Raw genomic sequence first — 16,875 nt, 5'->3', positions numbered from 1 at the left:
TAAATTCCGCACCAGGTACCTCCCAGATACAGCTCAGACAGTAGAAGATACGGTGCATCAGGATCAAACTCTAGAATAAGAAGAAGGTGAGAGAGAGGTCTATCAGGAAGAATGTACATGATGGTATGAACGTCGCCCCATATAGGGTCCAAGTAGTAGCTTGGTGCGGGAACCTCAAAGAAGATGACTCCCAATCCCATCTGTAGAGTGAGGGAAGAAGAGGGTGAGAACCAAAGGATTCCAACAGGGTGACAATGGGAAACAGGGAGAATTTCGTGCTAAGCCTAAGTTTCGTAGGGATTTAGGGGATTTATAATACTAACTCTATGCTTATTGTACTCATTCCCATAAGTTACCCATACATGTAGTAAATCAAGTAGATAACAGAATACAAGTGATAATTATAAACTCACAAATCTAATTACAAAATAATGTACAACTAAGTATGATGCATGCTTGGTCTTAGTACAGGCCATGAGTTCACGTGTCGGTTGGTTGCATGAAATTCCAACAATGTTTTCGACATAGACGTTGTGTATCGCTGTCATTACCTCGAAAAGTGTATCTCCATTAGTGTTATGTATCGTTGTCCTCATGGGAAAGACCTTCCTTCTTGTCTTAAGTGAGCATTACATATCGCCGTCCTTACATCTTTCTAACACTGGTTAAGAGGAATGGAATTCCACACTACTAGGTAGACCTTAAGCACCTTGGGGTTTAGTTTTCTCTTTGGGACAGAGCGGAGTAATCTCTGAAGGGATACTTTTGGCCTTGATCTCTCAATACACTGCAATGGTATCCTTCCATAGCTCAAGAAATCCTTTTGCTCTTAGCCTTTCGACATCGATACCATGTTGCCCTTGCTTGTACTAAGGGACCCTTTTGCCCTTAGCAATTTAATTATAGTCTTTTATGGTCTCTTTTCTTGTTTCTTGAGTCTCCAAGACTTTTAATTTACAGTTTTTATTTTCTACTCTTAGATTATACCGAATTCTCATATTATCCTTCCTTTCTTTAAGTGTTACACAATCTTTAAACCTAAAAGTGACACTTTACTAGTTTATCCTTATGTTTTACAAAAAGACCATTTTACTTCTAAGCATTCTAATTAACCATTTTAAATCTTAATTTTCTCTAAAATGACTATTATAGCCCTAGGTGTCACATTCAACTATTCTTAGTGCTAATTATTATGAAAGTTACCAACTTATACCCTCATTTATCAGATTATCCCAAAAACTCTTATTAATGTCATTTTTACCCTTTTCAATATAAAATATTATCTCTTTCTTAGATTATTTATCATTATCTTATTTTTTTACCATAGTTTTACTTTTTACCCCTAACTTTTTGTCAATTTTTTTAGTTAGACTCAACTCTTTTCTTTAATCACAATTTTGATCCAATTATCTCCTCTAGTTCCATATTTATCCCTAAGACTTCTGCATTCATGTTTCTAGGTTTAGTTCTTATTAATTACATCCTTAACCTTCTTAGTCTTCTAATTTATCTAAGTGTCACTTTTGGTGCATCATATTTTTTTTCTAGAGATACATTTTATATTTTTAACTTTTTTTGACTCTTTTTCACATATCTTTTACTCTTTCACTTAATTATCTTTCTTAAGCTTCCTTTTATGACTTATATTAACTCTTGGTATATTTTATGAAATAAAACTTCAACCCCAAGTGTATCATAGGCCATTATTCATACAATAGGCATAGCCATAATGTTTACATATGACATATATTGCATCAATAAAGAGACAATTCATCATATAATCAAGATTCATACAAACATACACACCATCATTCTTTCAAGAGAGGATATGAGCATCACTTTCAAACATAGAAATTAAATAAGTGTTATTAACCCTTAACTTTTCCTTGATTTACTCTCTTGAATACGTTAGTCACCAAGAATTTTCCAAACAAGTGCAATTTGATCATTAATGAAATTGAGGTGGCTATAGTCAAAACTTAGAGAAATTGAGAAAATAAAAGGCAACTCTCTTGAGTTTGAGTTTGAGGACTCCTATGCATGCTTGTTGTGGTTCCTGATTAGCGGATATTTTATACGCTTTTTGGCAAAGTTTTCACATAGTTTTTAGTTTGTTTTGTTTAGTCTTTATTAAGTTTTTACAGGTGTTAGTGTTAAATTCACATTTTTGGATTTCACTTTGAGTTTGTGTATTTTTTTGTACCATTTCAGGTATTTTCTGGCTAAATTTGAGGAGTTGGAGCAGAAGTCTGATTCAGAGACAGAGAAAGCACTGCAGATGCTATCTGGATCTGACATCCTTGCACTTGGAAGAGCTTTTATGGAGCTACCAAAGTCCAAATGGAGCGTTCTCAATGGCTATGGAAATTTAACTTCTAGAGCTTTCCAGAAATGTATAATAGTCCATACTTTGTTTCGGATTAGAAAGCCCAAAACTGGCATCCAACGCCAGCATCCTGCCCTCTTCCTAGCATCCAGCGCCCAAGGAGCAGAGTCCAGCGTCCAAACGCCCAGAGTGGACCCCCTAGCCAGTGCTTCACACCCTAGAGACCTCATAGCACGTGGATCTCATCAAAGCTTAGCCCAAACACTCACCAAGTGGGCCCCAGAAGAGGATTTTAGCACTAAAAAGACTATTTTACCCTTACTAGTCATAAGAGTTATTTTACATAATCATTCGGACTTTTACACACCATATTTGAATTCACCATTGTATTTTCCTTTCAGTATGAGTTTTTAAACCTCCTAGGTTGAGGGAAAGAGCCCTGCTGAGTCCTATGAATTAATAAAAGTATTATTGTTTCTTCTTCGATCAGTGTTTAATTTATTTCTAAGATGTATAATTGCTCTTCAACATGGTGAATAGGATGATCAGTGACAATCAGCTCTGTTCATCATACTAAGACGAATGTGCCTGACAAACACCCGTGTCTACTTGGGTTCATGTGAATACATGGCTGGAAAGCACGAAGTACCAGCTATGTTTATACATCTCTTAGACGGCTAATCCACGACTTCGTTGTAGACATCTCGAGACACCAGTTCAACTGATTTCCGGGGAGATTAGTGATATGGATTTACTTGGGGTTTAATACATTCAAAGTAATAAAATCATAATGGAAGGGGGACAAGAAAAGAATGGCATTAAGAAGAGGAATTTATTGGTATAAAGAGACACATCAGAAACATAAAAGATAGATAAAGGTTTTTCCTACTAGACCTCTAAGATACGTGTTCTTAGCAACCTCGGTCACCGGAAAGGATTTCCTACTAGACCTTCAAGGAACTTGTCCTTGACAACCTAGATCAGAGGGACGGAAACTGAAAGAAACCACCACGCAGATCACCTTAGTGTTGGATCCTCCAATCTTCTTCATGCAACAAGCGAAGCAAGTCACTCACCTCACTTCCCACACAATAAACGTGCTTAAAAAAAAGCAACTGAAATTTATTCATCAAAGTTATGTAAATTATCTCACCAGAAGGTGTTTAAATAGACCCCAAACAAACTAGCTAAAAGATAAGATAAGATAACTAATTTAAATCAGATTTGATCTTATTGAATTAGATTAGATTTGATTTAAAATTTAAAATCCTAAAGATATGATAACTAATTTAAATCAGATTTGATCTTATTATATTAGATCAAATTTGATTTAAATTTAAAATCCCTAAAAATACTACTAAGCATAGCAGATTTAAAACAAGTCTCACTACAAGATTTTTACTTATTTATGGGATTTTTTTTGTAGAGGTTTTAAATAACCCCCACAACTTATTTTATTTATGACAAAATATAAAACTCCCATTAATTAATACTAGTTGAAATTTTTAATCACAATTACCCAAACAAATAATCAGACTTTAAGCTACTCTAATTAAAATGAAACAAATTTCACTCTAAACAAAAATTTGTCAAAAAAAAATTTAAAAAAGAAAAAAGAGAGATCTGAAACCCTAGATCTACTCTCCGCCACCACAAATTCATCTCTTCGCCATTGTCACCGTCAAGTCGCCATGGCGTCTGAGATCAGAGGGAGAGTCAACTCGCCGCTGCTGCCATTCATGTCCTCATCGTTGCCGCCATCAAGCTTCTAGGTCAATGTCCTCATCTTTGAGGAGCTTTGTGATCTTGTTTTTTGTTAACCGGTGGTTTAGATGTGGGAATCCTTTCGATGCCGTGGGAAGCGTTAATGGTACACCATGACTGAATCAATCGGTGAAGAGTGTGGTTTGGAGTTAGATCGGAGAAATCAGAAGAACAGAGTTGTTGCTTCGTTACGGAGCAGATCTTGTTCTTGCTGGAGAAGAGCCATGTCTCGATGCTCTGTCTGTTGTAGGTGATGCCGGTGAAAACGGTTACAGGATCCTTCATGATTTCAAGTGAGATTGGACAGAGAAAGAAAGGAGGAATATCGATCTCATTATCCATACTCTAATGCTCTATGGTTACAGGCTTAGATTATTATTATTATTATTTACCTGGTTCAAGGTTCTTGTTGCCACAGTGAGCAAACTATCATTCTTTTGCAATGATAATACTAAAACAAATTTGCTTATGATATCAATTAATTTAGCCTGAAATATACTTTGGTTTACAAGTCAATATCATTGTGCTTGTAATTTTAATGGTGTTTTATTGATGCATTGGGTTGCTTATATGCTTTATTTAGTTCATCCACCACTTGTTCTGTTCTAATAACCTTTGACTAACATAGATCCTGACCTTGCCCAAAAGATTGGAGCTGCAACCACTCTCGAAGTCAGAGCAACGGAGATTCCTTATGTCTTTGCTCCATGTATTGCGGTAAATAAAAAGCAAGAGTCTAATGATAAACTTGTGTAGGAAAAATTCTTGTTAGGCCTAATATGTTCACATTTCTACCTTCGATAACTTAACTAATTACTTCTGGAACACTATTTGTAGGTTTGTAGAGATCCAAGATGGGGTCGGTGTTATGAAAGCTATAGTGAGGATCCTAAAATTGTGGAACAAATGACAGAGATAATACCTGGACTACAAGGAAGTCTCCCTGCCAATGCCAAGAAGGGATTTCCATATGGTACATAGTTACATAATTTTCGTGTTTAGTGCTTATGCATCACTAATGTTGTAATGTAATAATTAACTAATAAGTTTCAACTTTAAGAAATTAATGTGGTGGATGGCAGTGGCTACAATTGTTGGTACTCTAGTGGCGTTTCTAATAGTGCCTATGCGATCTCTAGGCTCTGATAACTGGAAAATAATTGCTGCTCTCATAGGTAGTTATATTGGTGGATGTAAGTGCTCAAACAATTTGCCTTTGAATTTAAATGCATGGAGGTATTGAGCCTCAAATCGAGCTGGTATTGCTTATCATGGAGGTATTGAGTCTCTAATCGATCTTCTTGGCTCAAAGAATGCGTCTATCCAGCACAATGTAGCTTTTGCTCTATATGGCCTTGTGGATAATGAGGTGAAATTGGGTTTATTATTCTTAACTTTGTCAAAATTTTATGTTACTATGTTACCCTTTATGGCCTTGTGGATAATGTTACCTTAGCTAGTTATGTTCTTATTGGTTGCATATTTAATTTGAAGGTTCAAGCCAAGGCTATTGTTTGAGAAGATAAGAGGGAAGATGCTAATATTTGTTGAAGACTCACTAAAAAGAAAATAGTGGGAATAAGTGGTTTGTATGTTTCACCGAACAAGAGTATAGAAATAATTATAATTAACTATTAGTAATTGGCATTAATAAAAAAGCTAGTGTGTATATATGTTAATCATTAGTTAATTACCTCTCTTGCTTTTGTGTTATCTTGCAAAGATAATTCATCTTCAATTTTGCCAGCTGTGGCTTCAGGAACATAATCTTTGTTCATATTAAGTGTTATCCTGCGCAGGTATTTCTTCCTTCTTTGTTCATATTAGAGCTTTGATCTTCTATCTCCTGCACCCCAAGTCAAATATTCATTCTATTTGATAATTCATTACCCTTCCTATAATTAAGAGACAAATCAAGGTTTTAATATATATATATATATATATCAAAGGCTTTACTTCACACACAAGAAACTGTCTAGTTGTTTAGCTCTATGTGTGTTGAAGCTGTGCCTTTATGAGTGATCTCTCTTAAATTTTTTTAATCAATTACATTGACAAACTACACTTGATATATCAAGAGCTTAATCATTCAGTTCGGTCATTGCTTTCTTGGTTCATATTTTGTTTCTAGCAGTGTTCCAGGGCTCTCGCTAAGGTGTAAATAGTAAGGACTTTCTCCATAAAGAAACTCGTTCTTCACAGCAGTGTTCAAGAAGAGAGATTCAAATATTGCTGAGAGAAATCATGAAGAGTATGAACAAATTAAATTTTCACTAGTATTGGTAACAGAAAACTGACAAATCTCAAATCTAGTGTTCAGTTATATATATAGCAATGGCCTAACTATATCTAACTACTAAGTGCACCTGATAAATACAAACACCAACAATAAATTTATTAGTTTAGTGACTAGCTAGCTTGATGAATTACTGAAGCTAGCTCACAATATCTATAAGTTTTTTGTAGTGCTTCTAGCTTATGGTGTCTTTTATTTTATTCTCTCTCTTTTCAGTTTATTTTTTTCTTAAAAAATAGTGGATTCCACGAATTATTCCCCTATTCCACGAATCATTTTTTTCTTAAAAGCCTTGATTAATAGAGCATGGATGCATTAAAATCCACAAATAGATGTATAGTTAGCTGTTTATAGCAATTTAAGTCTTGTGTTTGATTATCATTTTCTTCCGTAATTATTTTTGCACCTAATATAAATTTTGATTGTTTGCATGTTTTCTTTTCTCACTCTTAATGACTTTTAAAACTTCAGTGTGTATTTTCTGGCATGGTTCATGTCATATCAAAAAACCAGCTTTGTCATTATGAGTCAAAGACTTCTCGCCAATCTTCTCAGGTAACAATGCAAAACTTCACTATGAACATGTTCGAAAATAATAAATACTTTTTTTTTAACCATTTACTGGTAAAGAAAGCAAATATGAATTGAGTTTTCTAAGTTTATTTGCAAAGCCTAATGTAATGCTAAAGTGCCATTTTTTATATGCTTGACTTTTACCTATTGTATAAACAAGCAGTGACATTTTTCATTCAAGCATATTATTGTCATTACCTATTCTTCTAGTGCTATTTTTCTAAACTCTAACAGATGCTTACCTTTTTTTATGTATGCTTCTGTTCAGGGTGCGGTTTTACTATGGCCATCCAGAAGTATTTGATAGATTACTTTTTATGTAATTAGATGATACTAAAATATTACAGTTGTTTTATTTTTCTTTTTAAAGAAAAACAATAATAGTTATGTAGAATAATTCTATATGTAATTATATTTTGAATTATTGACATTGAAAATTTTTTATATATATAGTTATGTCTTATATTGAGAAATTGTGTTATAAAAGATTTAGTTTTTAAATTTTGATATTAAATAATAAATTTTTAATTTGAGAATATGTAAATGAGATGAGAATAATGAATGATTTAAAATTAAAAATAAATAAATAATGATAGGATTTGTGGAGGTTTGGAAATCTCACAAAATAGTTAATTTTTTTTAAATTAAAAAATTAATTTGTGGGGGTTTTAAACTGCCACAAAAGTGATTTAAAACTATCACAAAAGTCTAATATAAAACCCCCACTAAACACATACAAAACCTCCACTGAATAGATTATGGAGGTTTTTAAAAATCCCCACAAAAGATCTCGTGGCACCTCAAATTTTGGGGGTTTTAGAAACTCCCACAAACTATTTGGTGGGGGTTATAAACCTCCACAAATAAGAAAAAAAACCGCCACAAATAAACTTGAATCTTGTAGTGTCTTCTAACAAACTTTTGACCACATAACAAACTAAAACAAAAGTATAGAATTTCGAAATTTAAAGATAAATTATGCCTTCCATTAAATTCGAAAAGCATTATTGGGCTTCTTGCTCTCCTGACTTAGCCCAATGGGCCTTGCCCATTCTTCCTTGGTTAGAACTTGATGTAACTCCATATGCATAAGTGCTGCCAGGTTCCCAAAGCTCTCTTGAGCTTCTTTGCACGTGCTCTAGTGATGGGGCCCTCTGGAAGTATGAAATTCTCATTCTGCCCTTTTGTCTTAGAATGCCCCTATTGTCTTTCCGAGCATGTATCATTCCCTCCTTCCTAAAAAAGATTCGTCCTCGAATCTGTGTCCATATCAAAAGGAGAGAGATTAGAAATATTGAAAGTAGCAGAGACATTATACTCACCTGGTAGGTCAATCTTGTAGGCATTGTCATTGATCTTCTCAAGCACTTGGAATGGGCCATCCCCTCTAGCATCAAGTTTAGACTTCCTCTAAGTAAAAAATCTCTCCTTCCTTAAATGTACCCAAACCCAATCTCCTGGTTCGAAGACTATATGCTTTCGGCTCTTGTTAATCCTTTCAGTCGTGGCTTTGTTCTTCCTCTCAATTAGGTCATGAGCCTTTGCATGTATTGCTTTAACTTTCTCAGCCTTGCTTGCTCCATCTAAGCTAATAAGATCACTCAAGGATAAAGGCATTAAATCTAAGACAGTTAGAGGATTAAAGCTATATACAAGTTCAAAGGGCGAAAAACCAGTGGAAGAATGGATTGTCCTGTTATAAACAAACTCAATAAAAGGTAAACAATCTTCCCAGGTTTTCAAATTCTTACCAAAAACAGCACGCAACAAGGTTCCCAATGTCCTATTTACCACTTTAGTTTGACCATCAGTTTGAGGGTGACAAATAGTTGAGTATAACAATTTTGTTCCCATCTTACTCCACAAAACTTTCCAAAAGTGACTTAAGAATTTGACATCACGATCAGAAACAATAGTTTGGGGAACACCATGTAAGCGCACAACTTCTCTAAAGAATAGGTCAGCAATATTTGTGGCATCATCAGTTTTATGGCAAGCAATGAAATGAGCCATTTTACTAAATCTATCTACCATAACAAAAATGCTATCTCGACCTCTCCTAGTTCTAGGCAAACCAAGAACAAACTAATTTTGTCTTAGTATTTTTAGGGATTTTAAATTTAAATTAAATCTGATCTAATCTAATAAGATCAAATCTGATTTAAATTAGTTATCATATCTTTAGGATTTTAAAATTTAAATCAAATCTGATCTAATCCAATAAGATCAAATCTTATTTAAATTAGTTATCTTATCTTATCTTTTAGCTAGTTTGTTTGGGGTCTATTTAAACACCTTCTGGTGAGATAATTTACATAACTTTGATGAATAAATTTTAGTTGCATTTTTTAAAGATAAATTATTCCTTCCACTGAATTAGGAAAGTATTATTGGGCTTCTTGCTGTCCTAACTTAGCCCAATAGGCCTTGCCCATTCTTTCTTGGTTAGAACTTGATGTAACTCCATATGCATAAGCGCTGCCAAGTTCCCAAAGCTCTCCTTGAGCTTCTCTGCACGTGCTCTAGTGATGGGGCCCTCTGGACGTGTGAAATTCTCATTCTGCCCTTTTGTCTTAGAATGCCTCTGTGGTCTTTCTGAGCATGTCTCAATTAGGGTCTCCATGGTATAGGCTAGAATCCAAAGAAGCAGCATTCTCTGATCCGGAAGAGAATGAACTGCTAGAGCTTCACCCTCTGTCAGATTGCATGACTGGTGCACGAAATTGTGATCTCCAGGCTCGAACAAATCCTGGTAATGGCTCCAAAGCTTGGTGCTCTGATCTTAATTCATGATTGTCACAACTTCGATACAACTAACCAGCAAGTGCACTGGGTCGTCCAAGTAATACCTTACGTGAGTAAGGGTCGAATCCCACGGAGATTGTTGGTATGAAGCAAGCTATGGTCACCTTGTAAATCTCAGTCAGGCAGATATAAAGTGATAATGGTGTTTTCGAATATTATATAATAAAATAGGGATAGAGATACTTATGTAATTCATTGGTAGGAATTTCAGATAAGCGAATGGAGATGCTTTTCGTTCCTCTGAACCTCTGCTTTCCTGCTATTTTCATCCAATCAGTCTTACTCCTTTCCATGGCTGGCTTTATGTGATACATCACCACTGTCAATGGCTACTTTCGGTCATCTCTCGGGAAAATGATCCAATGCCCTGTCACGGCACGGCTAATCGTCTGGAGGCATCACCCTTGTCAATGGCTTCATCTTATCCTCTCAGTGAATAATATGCTCACGCACCCTGTCACGGCACGGCTATTCATCTGTCGGTTCTCGATCATGCTGGAATAGGATTTACTATCCTTTTGCGTCTGTCACTAACGCCCTGCAATCGCGAGTTAGGAGCTCGTCACAGTCATTCAATCATTGAATCCTACTCGGAATACCACAGACAAGGTTTAGACCTTCCGGATTCTCTTGAATGCCGCCATCATTCTAGCTTACGCCACGAAGATTCTGGTTAGGAGATCTAAGAGATATTCATTCTAGCTTAATTCATGTAGAACGGAAGTGTTTGTCAGGCACGCGTTCATAAGGGAGAAGGATGATGAGCGTCACACATAATCATCACCTTCATCACGTTCTTGGGTGCGAATGGATATCTTAGAAGCGAAATAAGAAGAATTGAATAGAAAACAGTAGTACTTTGCATTAATCTTTGAGGAACAGCAGAGCTCCACACCTTAATCTATGGAGTGTAGAAACTCTACCGTTAAAAATACATAAGTGAAGGTCCAGGCATGGCCGAGATGGCCAGCCCCTCTGATCTAAGAACCAGACGTCCAAAGATGCCTAATACAATAGTAAGAGGTCCTATTTATAATAAACTAGCTACTAGGGTTTACATGAGTAAGTATTTGATGTATAAATCCACTTCCGGGGCCCACTTGGTGTGTGTTTGGGCTGAGCTTAAGTGTAGCACATGCAGAGGCCATTTGTGGAGTTGAACGCCAGTTTCTGTGCCAGTTTGGGCGTTCAACTCTGGTTTTGGATCCTTTTCTGGCGCTGGACGCCAGATTTGGGCAGAAGGCTGGCGTTGAACGCCAGTTTACGTCGTCAATTCTTGGCCAAAGTATGGACTATTATATATTGCTGGAAAGCCCTGGATGTCTACTTTCCAACGCAATTGGAAGCGCGCCATTTCGAGTTTTGTAGCTCCAGAAAATCCACTTTGAGTGAAGGGAGGTCAGAATCCAACAGCATCAGCAGTCCTTTTTCAACCTCTGAATCTGATTTCTGCTCAAGTCCCTCAATTTCAGCCAGAAAATACCTGAAATCACAGAAAAACACACAAACTCATAGTAAAGTCTAGAAATGTGAATTTAACACAAAATCTATTAAAAACATCCCTAAAAGTAACTAGATCCTACTAAAAACATACTAAAAACAATGTCAAAAAGCGTATAAATTATCCGCTCATCACAACACCAAACTTAAATTGTTGCTTGTCCCCAAGCAACTGAAAATCAAAATAGGATAAAAAGAATAGAATATACTATAAATTCTAAACTATCAATGAAACAGAGGTTCAATCATATGAGCGGGACTTATAGCTTTTTGCCTCTTGAATAGTTTTGGCATCTCACTTTATCCATTGAGGTTCCGAATGATTGGAATCTATAGGAACTTCAGATTTCGAATAGTGTTATTGACTCTCTTAGTTTAGTATGATGATTCTTGAACACAGCTTCTCTATGAGTCTTGGTCGTGGCCCTAAGCATTTTGTTTTCCAGTATTACCACCGGATACATAAATGCCACAGACGCATAATTGGGTGAACCTTTTCAGATTATGACTCAGCTTTGCTAAAGTCCCCAATTAGAGGTGTCCAGGGTTCTTAAGCACACTCTTTTTTTTTTTTTTTTTTGCTTTGGACCTTGACTTTAACCGCTCAGTCTCAAGTTTTCACCTGACACCTACACGCCACAAGCACATGGTTAGGGACAGCTTGGTTTAGCCGCTTAGACCAGGATTTTATTCCTTTAGGCCCTCCTATCCACTGATGCTCAAAGCCTTGGGATCCTTTTTATTTCCCTTGCCTTTTGGTTTTAAGGGTTATTGGCTTTTTGCTCTTGCCTCTTGGTTTTAAGAGCTTTTGGCTTTTTCTGCTTGCTTTTTCTTTCTATTTTTTTTTTCGCCTATTTTTTTTTTTTCTGCAAGCTTTGCTCTTTGCTGCTTTTTCTTGCTTCAAGAATCATTTTTATGATTTTTCAGATTATCAAATAACATGTCTCCTAGTCATCATTCTTTCAAGAGCCAACATATTTAACATTCTTAAACAGCAACTTCAAAAGACATATGCATTGTTCAAGCATACATTCAGAAAACAAGAAGCATTGTCACCACATCAATATAATTAAACTAAGTTCAAGGATAAATTCAAAACTCATGTACTTCTTGTTCTTTTGAATTAAAACAGTTTTTATTTTAAGAGAGGTGATGGATTCATAAGACATTCATAACTTTAAGACAGAGTTACTAACTACTAATGATCATGTAATGAAGACACAAACATAGATAAGCACATAACATAGAAAATGAAAAACAGAGAAAGTAAGAACAAGGAATGAGTCCACCTTAGTGATGTCCTTGAGCTCTTCTATGTCTCTTCCTTGCCTTGGCTGCTCCTCCTTCATTGCTTTTAGATCTTCTCTGATTTCATGAAGGATGATGGAGTGCTCTTGATGTTCCACCCTTAGTTGCTTCCAATAATTGTGTGGAAGAAAATGTATCCCCTGAGGTATCTCAGGGATCTCTTGATTTGCAGTCAAATGTTCTACCACTGAGCTATAGACCCTTGATGGAAGCTTTTGTCTTCCCTTTCCTCTTTCTAGAGGTTTCTCTGGCCTTAGGTGCCATCAATGGTTATGGAAAAAAACAAAAAAGCTATGCTTTTACCACACCAAACTTAGAATGTTGCTCGCCCTCGAGCAAAAGAAGAAAGAATAGAAGAATAAGAAGAAGATATGGAGGAGATGGATGGGAGTGTGTATTCGGCCATATGGGTGGGATTGGGTGAGAGAGAGATGTTGAATTTTTGAAGGTAGTGGGTGTATGGATGTGAGTGGTAAATGAAAAAAAAGAAGGGATGATCATGAATGGAAAGAGAGATGATGAGGTAGGTGGGGATCCTGTGGGGTCCACAGATCCTGAGATGATCCTGTGGGGTCCACAGATCCTGAGGTGTCAAGGCATTTACATCCCTGCACCAATTTAGGCATGTAAAATGCCCTTGCACACAACTCTGGGCGTTCAGCGCCAGGTTGGTGCCCATTTTGGGCGTTCAACGCCCCTTTGCTGCCATTTCTGGCGTTGAACGCCAGAACCATGCTTATTCTGGGCGTTCAGCGCCAGGATGCTCCCATTCTGGGCGTTCAACGCCAGAACTATGCTCTGTTCAGGCGTTTGAACGCCAGACAGATGCTCCTCCAGGGTGTGATTTTTCTTCTGCTGTTTTTGATTCCGTTTTCAATTTTTTTGTTTATTTTGTGACTCCACATGATCATGAACCTAAGAAAACATGAAAAACAATAAAAATAAGAATTAGATAAACATTGGGTTGCCTCCCAACAAGCGCTTCTTTAATGTCAATAGCTTGACAGTGGGCTCTCATGGAGCCTCACAAATGTGCAGAGCTTTGTTGAGACTCTCCAACACCAAACTTAGAGTTTGGATATGGGAGTTCAACACCAAACTTAGAGTTTGGTTGTGGCCTCCCAACACCAAACTTAGAGTTTAACTGTGGGGGCTCTGGTTGACTCTGCCTTGAGAGAAGCTTTTTCTGCTTCCTCTCCATGGTTGCAGAGGGAGATCCTTGAGTTTTAAACACAAGGGAGTCCTCATTCCATTGAAGGATTATTTCACCTCTGTCAACATTAATCACAGCTGTTGCTGTGGCCAGGAAAGGTCTTCCTAGGATGATGGATTCATCCTCTTCCTTTCCAGTATCCAGGACTATGAAATCAGCAGGGATGTAAAGGCCTTCAACCTTTACTAATACGTCCTCTACTTATCCATAAGCCTGTTTTCTAGAGCTGTCTGCCATCTCTAATGAGATTTTAGCAGCTTGCACCCCATAGATTCCCAGTTTCTCTATTACAGAGAGGGGCATGAGGTTTATTCCTGAACCAAGGTCACACAGAGCCTTAAAGATCATGGTGCCTATGGTACAGGGTATTATGAACTTTCCAGGATCCTGTCTCTTCTGAGGCAATGTCAGTTGATCCAGATCACTTAGTTCATTGATGAACAAGGGAGGTTCAACTTCCCAAGTATCAATGCCAAATAATTTGGCATTTAGCTTCATGATTGCACCAAGAAACTTGGCAGTTTGCTCTTCAGTAACATCCTCATTCTCTTCAGAAGAGGAATACTCATCAGAGCTCATGAAGGGCATAAGGAGGTTCAATAGAATCTCTATGGTCTCTAGATGAGCCTCAGAGTCCTTTGGTTCCTCAGAGGGAAGCTCCTTATTGACCACTGGACGTCCCAGGAGGTCTTCCTCCTTGGGATTCACGTCCTCTCCTCTCCTCACAGGTTCGGCCATGGCGCTTATGTCAATGGCCTTGCACTCTCCTTTTGGATTCTCTTCTGTGTTGCTTGGGAGAGTACTAGGAGGGATTTCAGTGATCCTTTTACTCAGCTGGCCCACTTGTGCTTCCAGATTTCTAATGGAAGATCTTGTTTCATTCATGAAACTTACAGTGGCCTTAGATAGATCAGAGACTAGATTTGCTAAATTAGAAGCATTTTGTTCAGAGTTCTCTGTCTGTTGCTGAGTTGATGATGGAAAAGGCTTGCTATTGCTAAACCTGTTTCTTCCACCATTATTAAAGCCTTGTTGGGGCTTTTGATCCTTCCATGAGAAATTTGGATGATTTCTCCATGTTGAGTTATAGGTGTTTCCATAAGGTTCACCTAAGTAATTCACCTCTGCTATTGCAGGGTTCTCAGGATCATAGGCTTCTTCTTCAGAAGATGCCTCTTGAGTACTGTTGGATGCAGCTTGCATTCCATGCAGACTCTGAGAGATCATATTGACTTGTTGAGTCAATATTTTATTCTGAGCCACTATGGCATTCAGAGTATCAACTTCAAGAACTCCCTTCTTCATAGGCGTCCCATTACTCACAGGATTCCTTTCAGAAGTGTACATGAACTTGTTATTAGCAACCATGTCAATGAGTTCTTGAGCTTCTGCAGGCGTTTTCTTTAGGTGAATGGATCCACCTGCAGAAGTGTCCAGTGACATCTTTGATAGCTCAGATAAACCATCATAGAATATATCCAGGATGGTCCATTCTGAAAGCATGTCAGAAGGACACTTTTTGGTCAACTGTTTGTATCTTTCCCAAGCTTCATAGAGGGATTCACCTTCTTTCTGTCTGAAGGTTTGAACATCAGCTCTAAGCTTGCTCAGCTTTTGAGGAGGAAAGTACTTGGCTAAGAAAGCCGTGACCAGCTTATCCCAAGAGTTCAGGCTGTCTTTAGGTTGAGAATCCAACCATAATCTAGCTCTATCTCTTACAGCAAAAGGGAAAAGCATGAGCCTGTAGACTTCAGGATCTACTCCATTAGTCTTAACAGTATCACATATCTGCAAGAATTCAGTTAAGAACTAAAATGGATCTTCAGATGGAAGTCCATGAAACTTGCAGTTCTGCTGCATCAGAGAAACTAATTGAGGTTTCAGCTCAAAATTGTTTGCTCCAATGGCAGGAATGGAGATGCTTCTTCCATGTAAATTGGAATTAGGTGCAGTGAAGTCACCAAGCATCTTCCTTATATTATTATTATTTTCGGCTGCCATCTCCTTTTCCTGTTTGAAAATTTCTGAAAGGTTATCTCTGGATTGTTGTATTTTAGCTTCTCTTAATTTTTTTCTTCAGAGTCCTTTCAGGTTCTGGATCTGCTTTAACAAGAATGTTCTTGTCCTTGCTCCTGCTCATATGACAAAGAAGATGGCACAGAAAAAATAGTAATAATAATATGGATCCTTTATACCACAGTATAGGGATCCTTGTGTTAGTAGAAGAAAAGAAGGGAAGAAAATCTGAACTCAGAGAGAGAGGGGGTTCGGATTTTTGGAGAGTTGAAGGAAAGATGTTAGTATATCAATAAACAAATAGAAGAAGATGAGAGGGGGAAGTGAATTTTCGAAAACAATTTTTGAAAAAGAGTTAGTGATTTTTGAAAATAGTTTTTGAAAAATGTTTAGTATTTTTTTCGAAATTTTTTTTTAAATAAAAAATAAAAATAATTAGTTAATAAAAAGGAATTTTTGAAAAAGAGGGAAGATATTTTCGAAAATTAGAGAGAGAGAGTTAGTTAGGTAGTTTTGAAAAAGTTAAGAAACAAACAAAAAGTTAGTTAGTTAGTTGAAACAAAATTGAAAAGATAAGAAGTTGGGAAGTTAGAGAAGATATTTTGAAATCAAATTTTGAAAAAGATAAGATAAGAAGATATTTTTTTGAAAAGATATGATAGAAATTAGTTTTGAAAAAGATTTGATTTTTAAAATCACAATTAATGACTTGATTCATAAGAAATCACAAGATATGATTCTAGAACTTAAAGTTTGAATCTTTCTTAACAAGCAAGTAACAAACTTCAAATTTTTGAATCAAAACTTTAATTGATTATGTTATTTTCGAAAATTATGATATAAAATAAGAAAAAGGTTTTTGAAAATTATTTTTTTGGAATTTTCGAAAATAATCATGAATTTTGAAAAAGATTTTGAATTTTGAAAAAGATTTTGAAAAAGATAAGATTTTCAAATTGAAAATTTGATTTGACTCATAAGAAACAACTTGATTTTAAAAATTTTTGAAAAAGTCAATCCAAATTTTCGAATTTGATGAGAGAAAAAAAAGGAAAGATATTTTTTTGATTTTTA

General features: G+C 36.4%; 1 long non-coding RNA gene and 1 other non-coding gene across 3 annotated transcripts; both read left to right on the top strand.

Moving 5' to 3' along the window:
- The first annotated feature begins 3,875 nt into the window (after positions 1–3,875).
- On the top strand, positions 3,876–7,432 carry LOC112754636 (uncharacterized). Of its 2 annotated transcripts, XR_011874424.1 has the most exons (8): positions 3,876–4,807; positions 4,928–5,063; positions 5,266–5,459; positions 5,585–5,679; positions 5,838–5,889; positions 6,225–6,341; positions 6,858–6,941; positions 7,228–7,432. It is a non-coding gene; the product is annotated as an uncharacterized lncRNA (long non-coding RNA). The 2 variants fall into 2 exon arrangements; XR_011874425.1 differs by lacking the exons at positions 6,858–6,941; positions 7,228–7,432 and having other exon boundaries at positions 3,881–4,807; positions 5,585–5,675; positions 6,225–6,669.
- Positions 7,433–15,282: 7,850 nt separating this feature from the next.
- LOC112761018 (small nucleolar RNA R71) lies at positions 15,283–15,390 on the top strand. Its single transcript, XR_003181428.1, has one exon. It is a non-coding gene; the product is annotated as a small nucleolar RNA R71 (small nucleolar RNA).
- The last annotated feature ends 1,485 nt before the right edge of the window (positions 15,391–16,875 follow it).

The sequence above is a fragment of the Arachis hypogaea genome, chromosome 16, assembly GCF_003086295.3.
Source record: "Arachis hypogaea cultivar Tifrunner chromosome 16, arahy.Tifrunner.gnm2.J5K5, whole genome shotgun sequence".
Classification (NCBI taxonomy): Eukaryota; Viridiplantae; Streptophyta; class Magnoliopsida; order Fabales; family Fabaceae; genus Arachis; species Arachis hypogaea.
The sequence above is the reverse complement of the archived record's forward strand: the minus strand, read 5'-3'. Positions and strand labels throughout refer to the sequence as shown.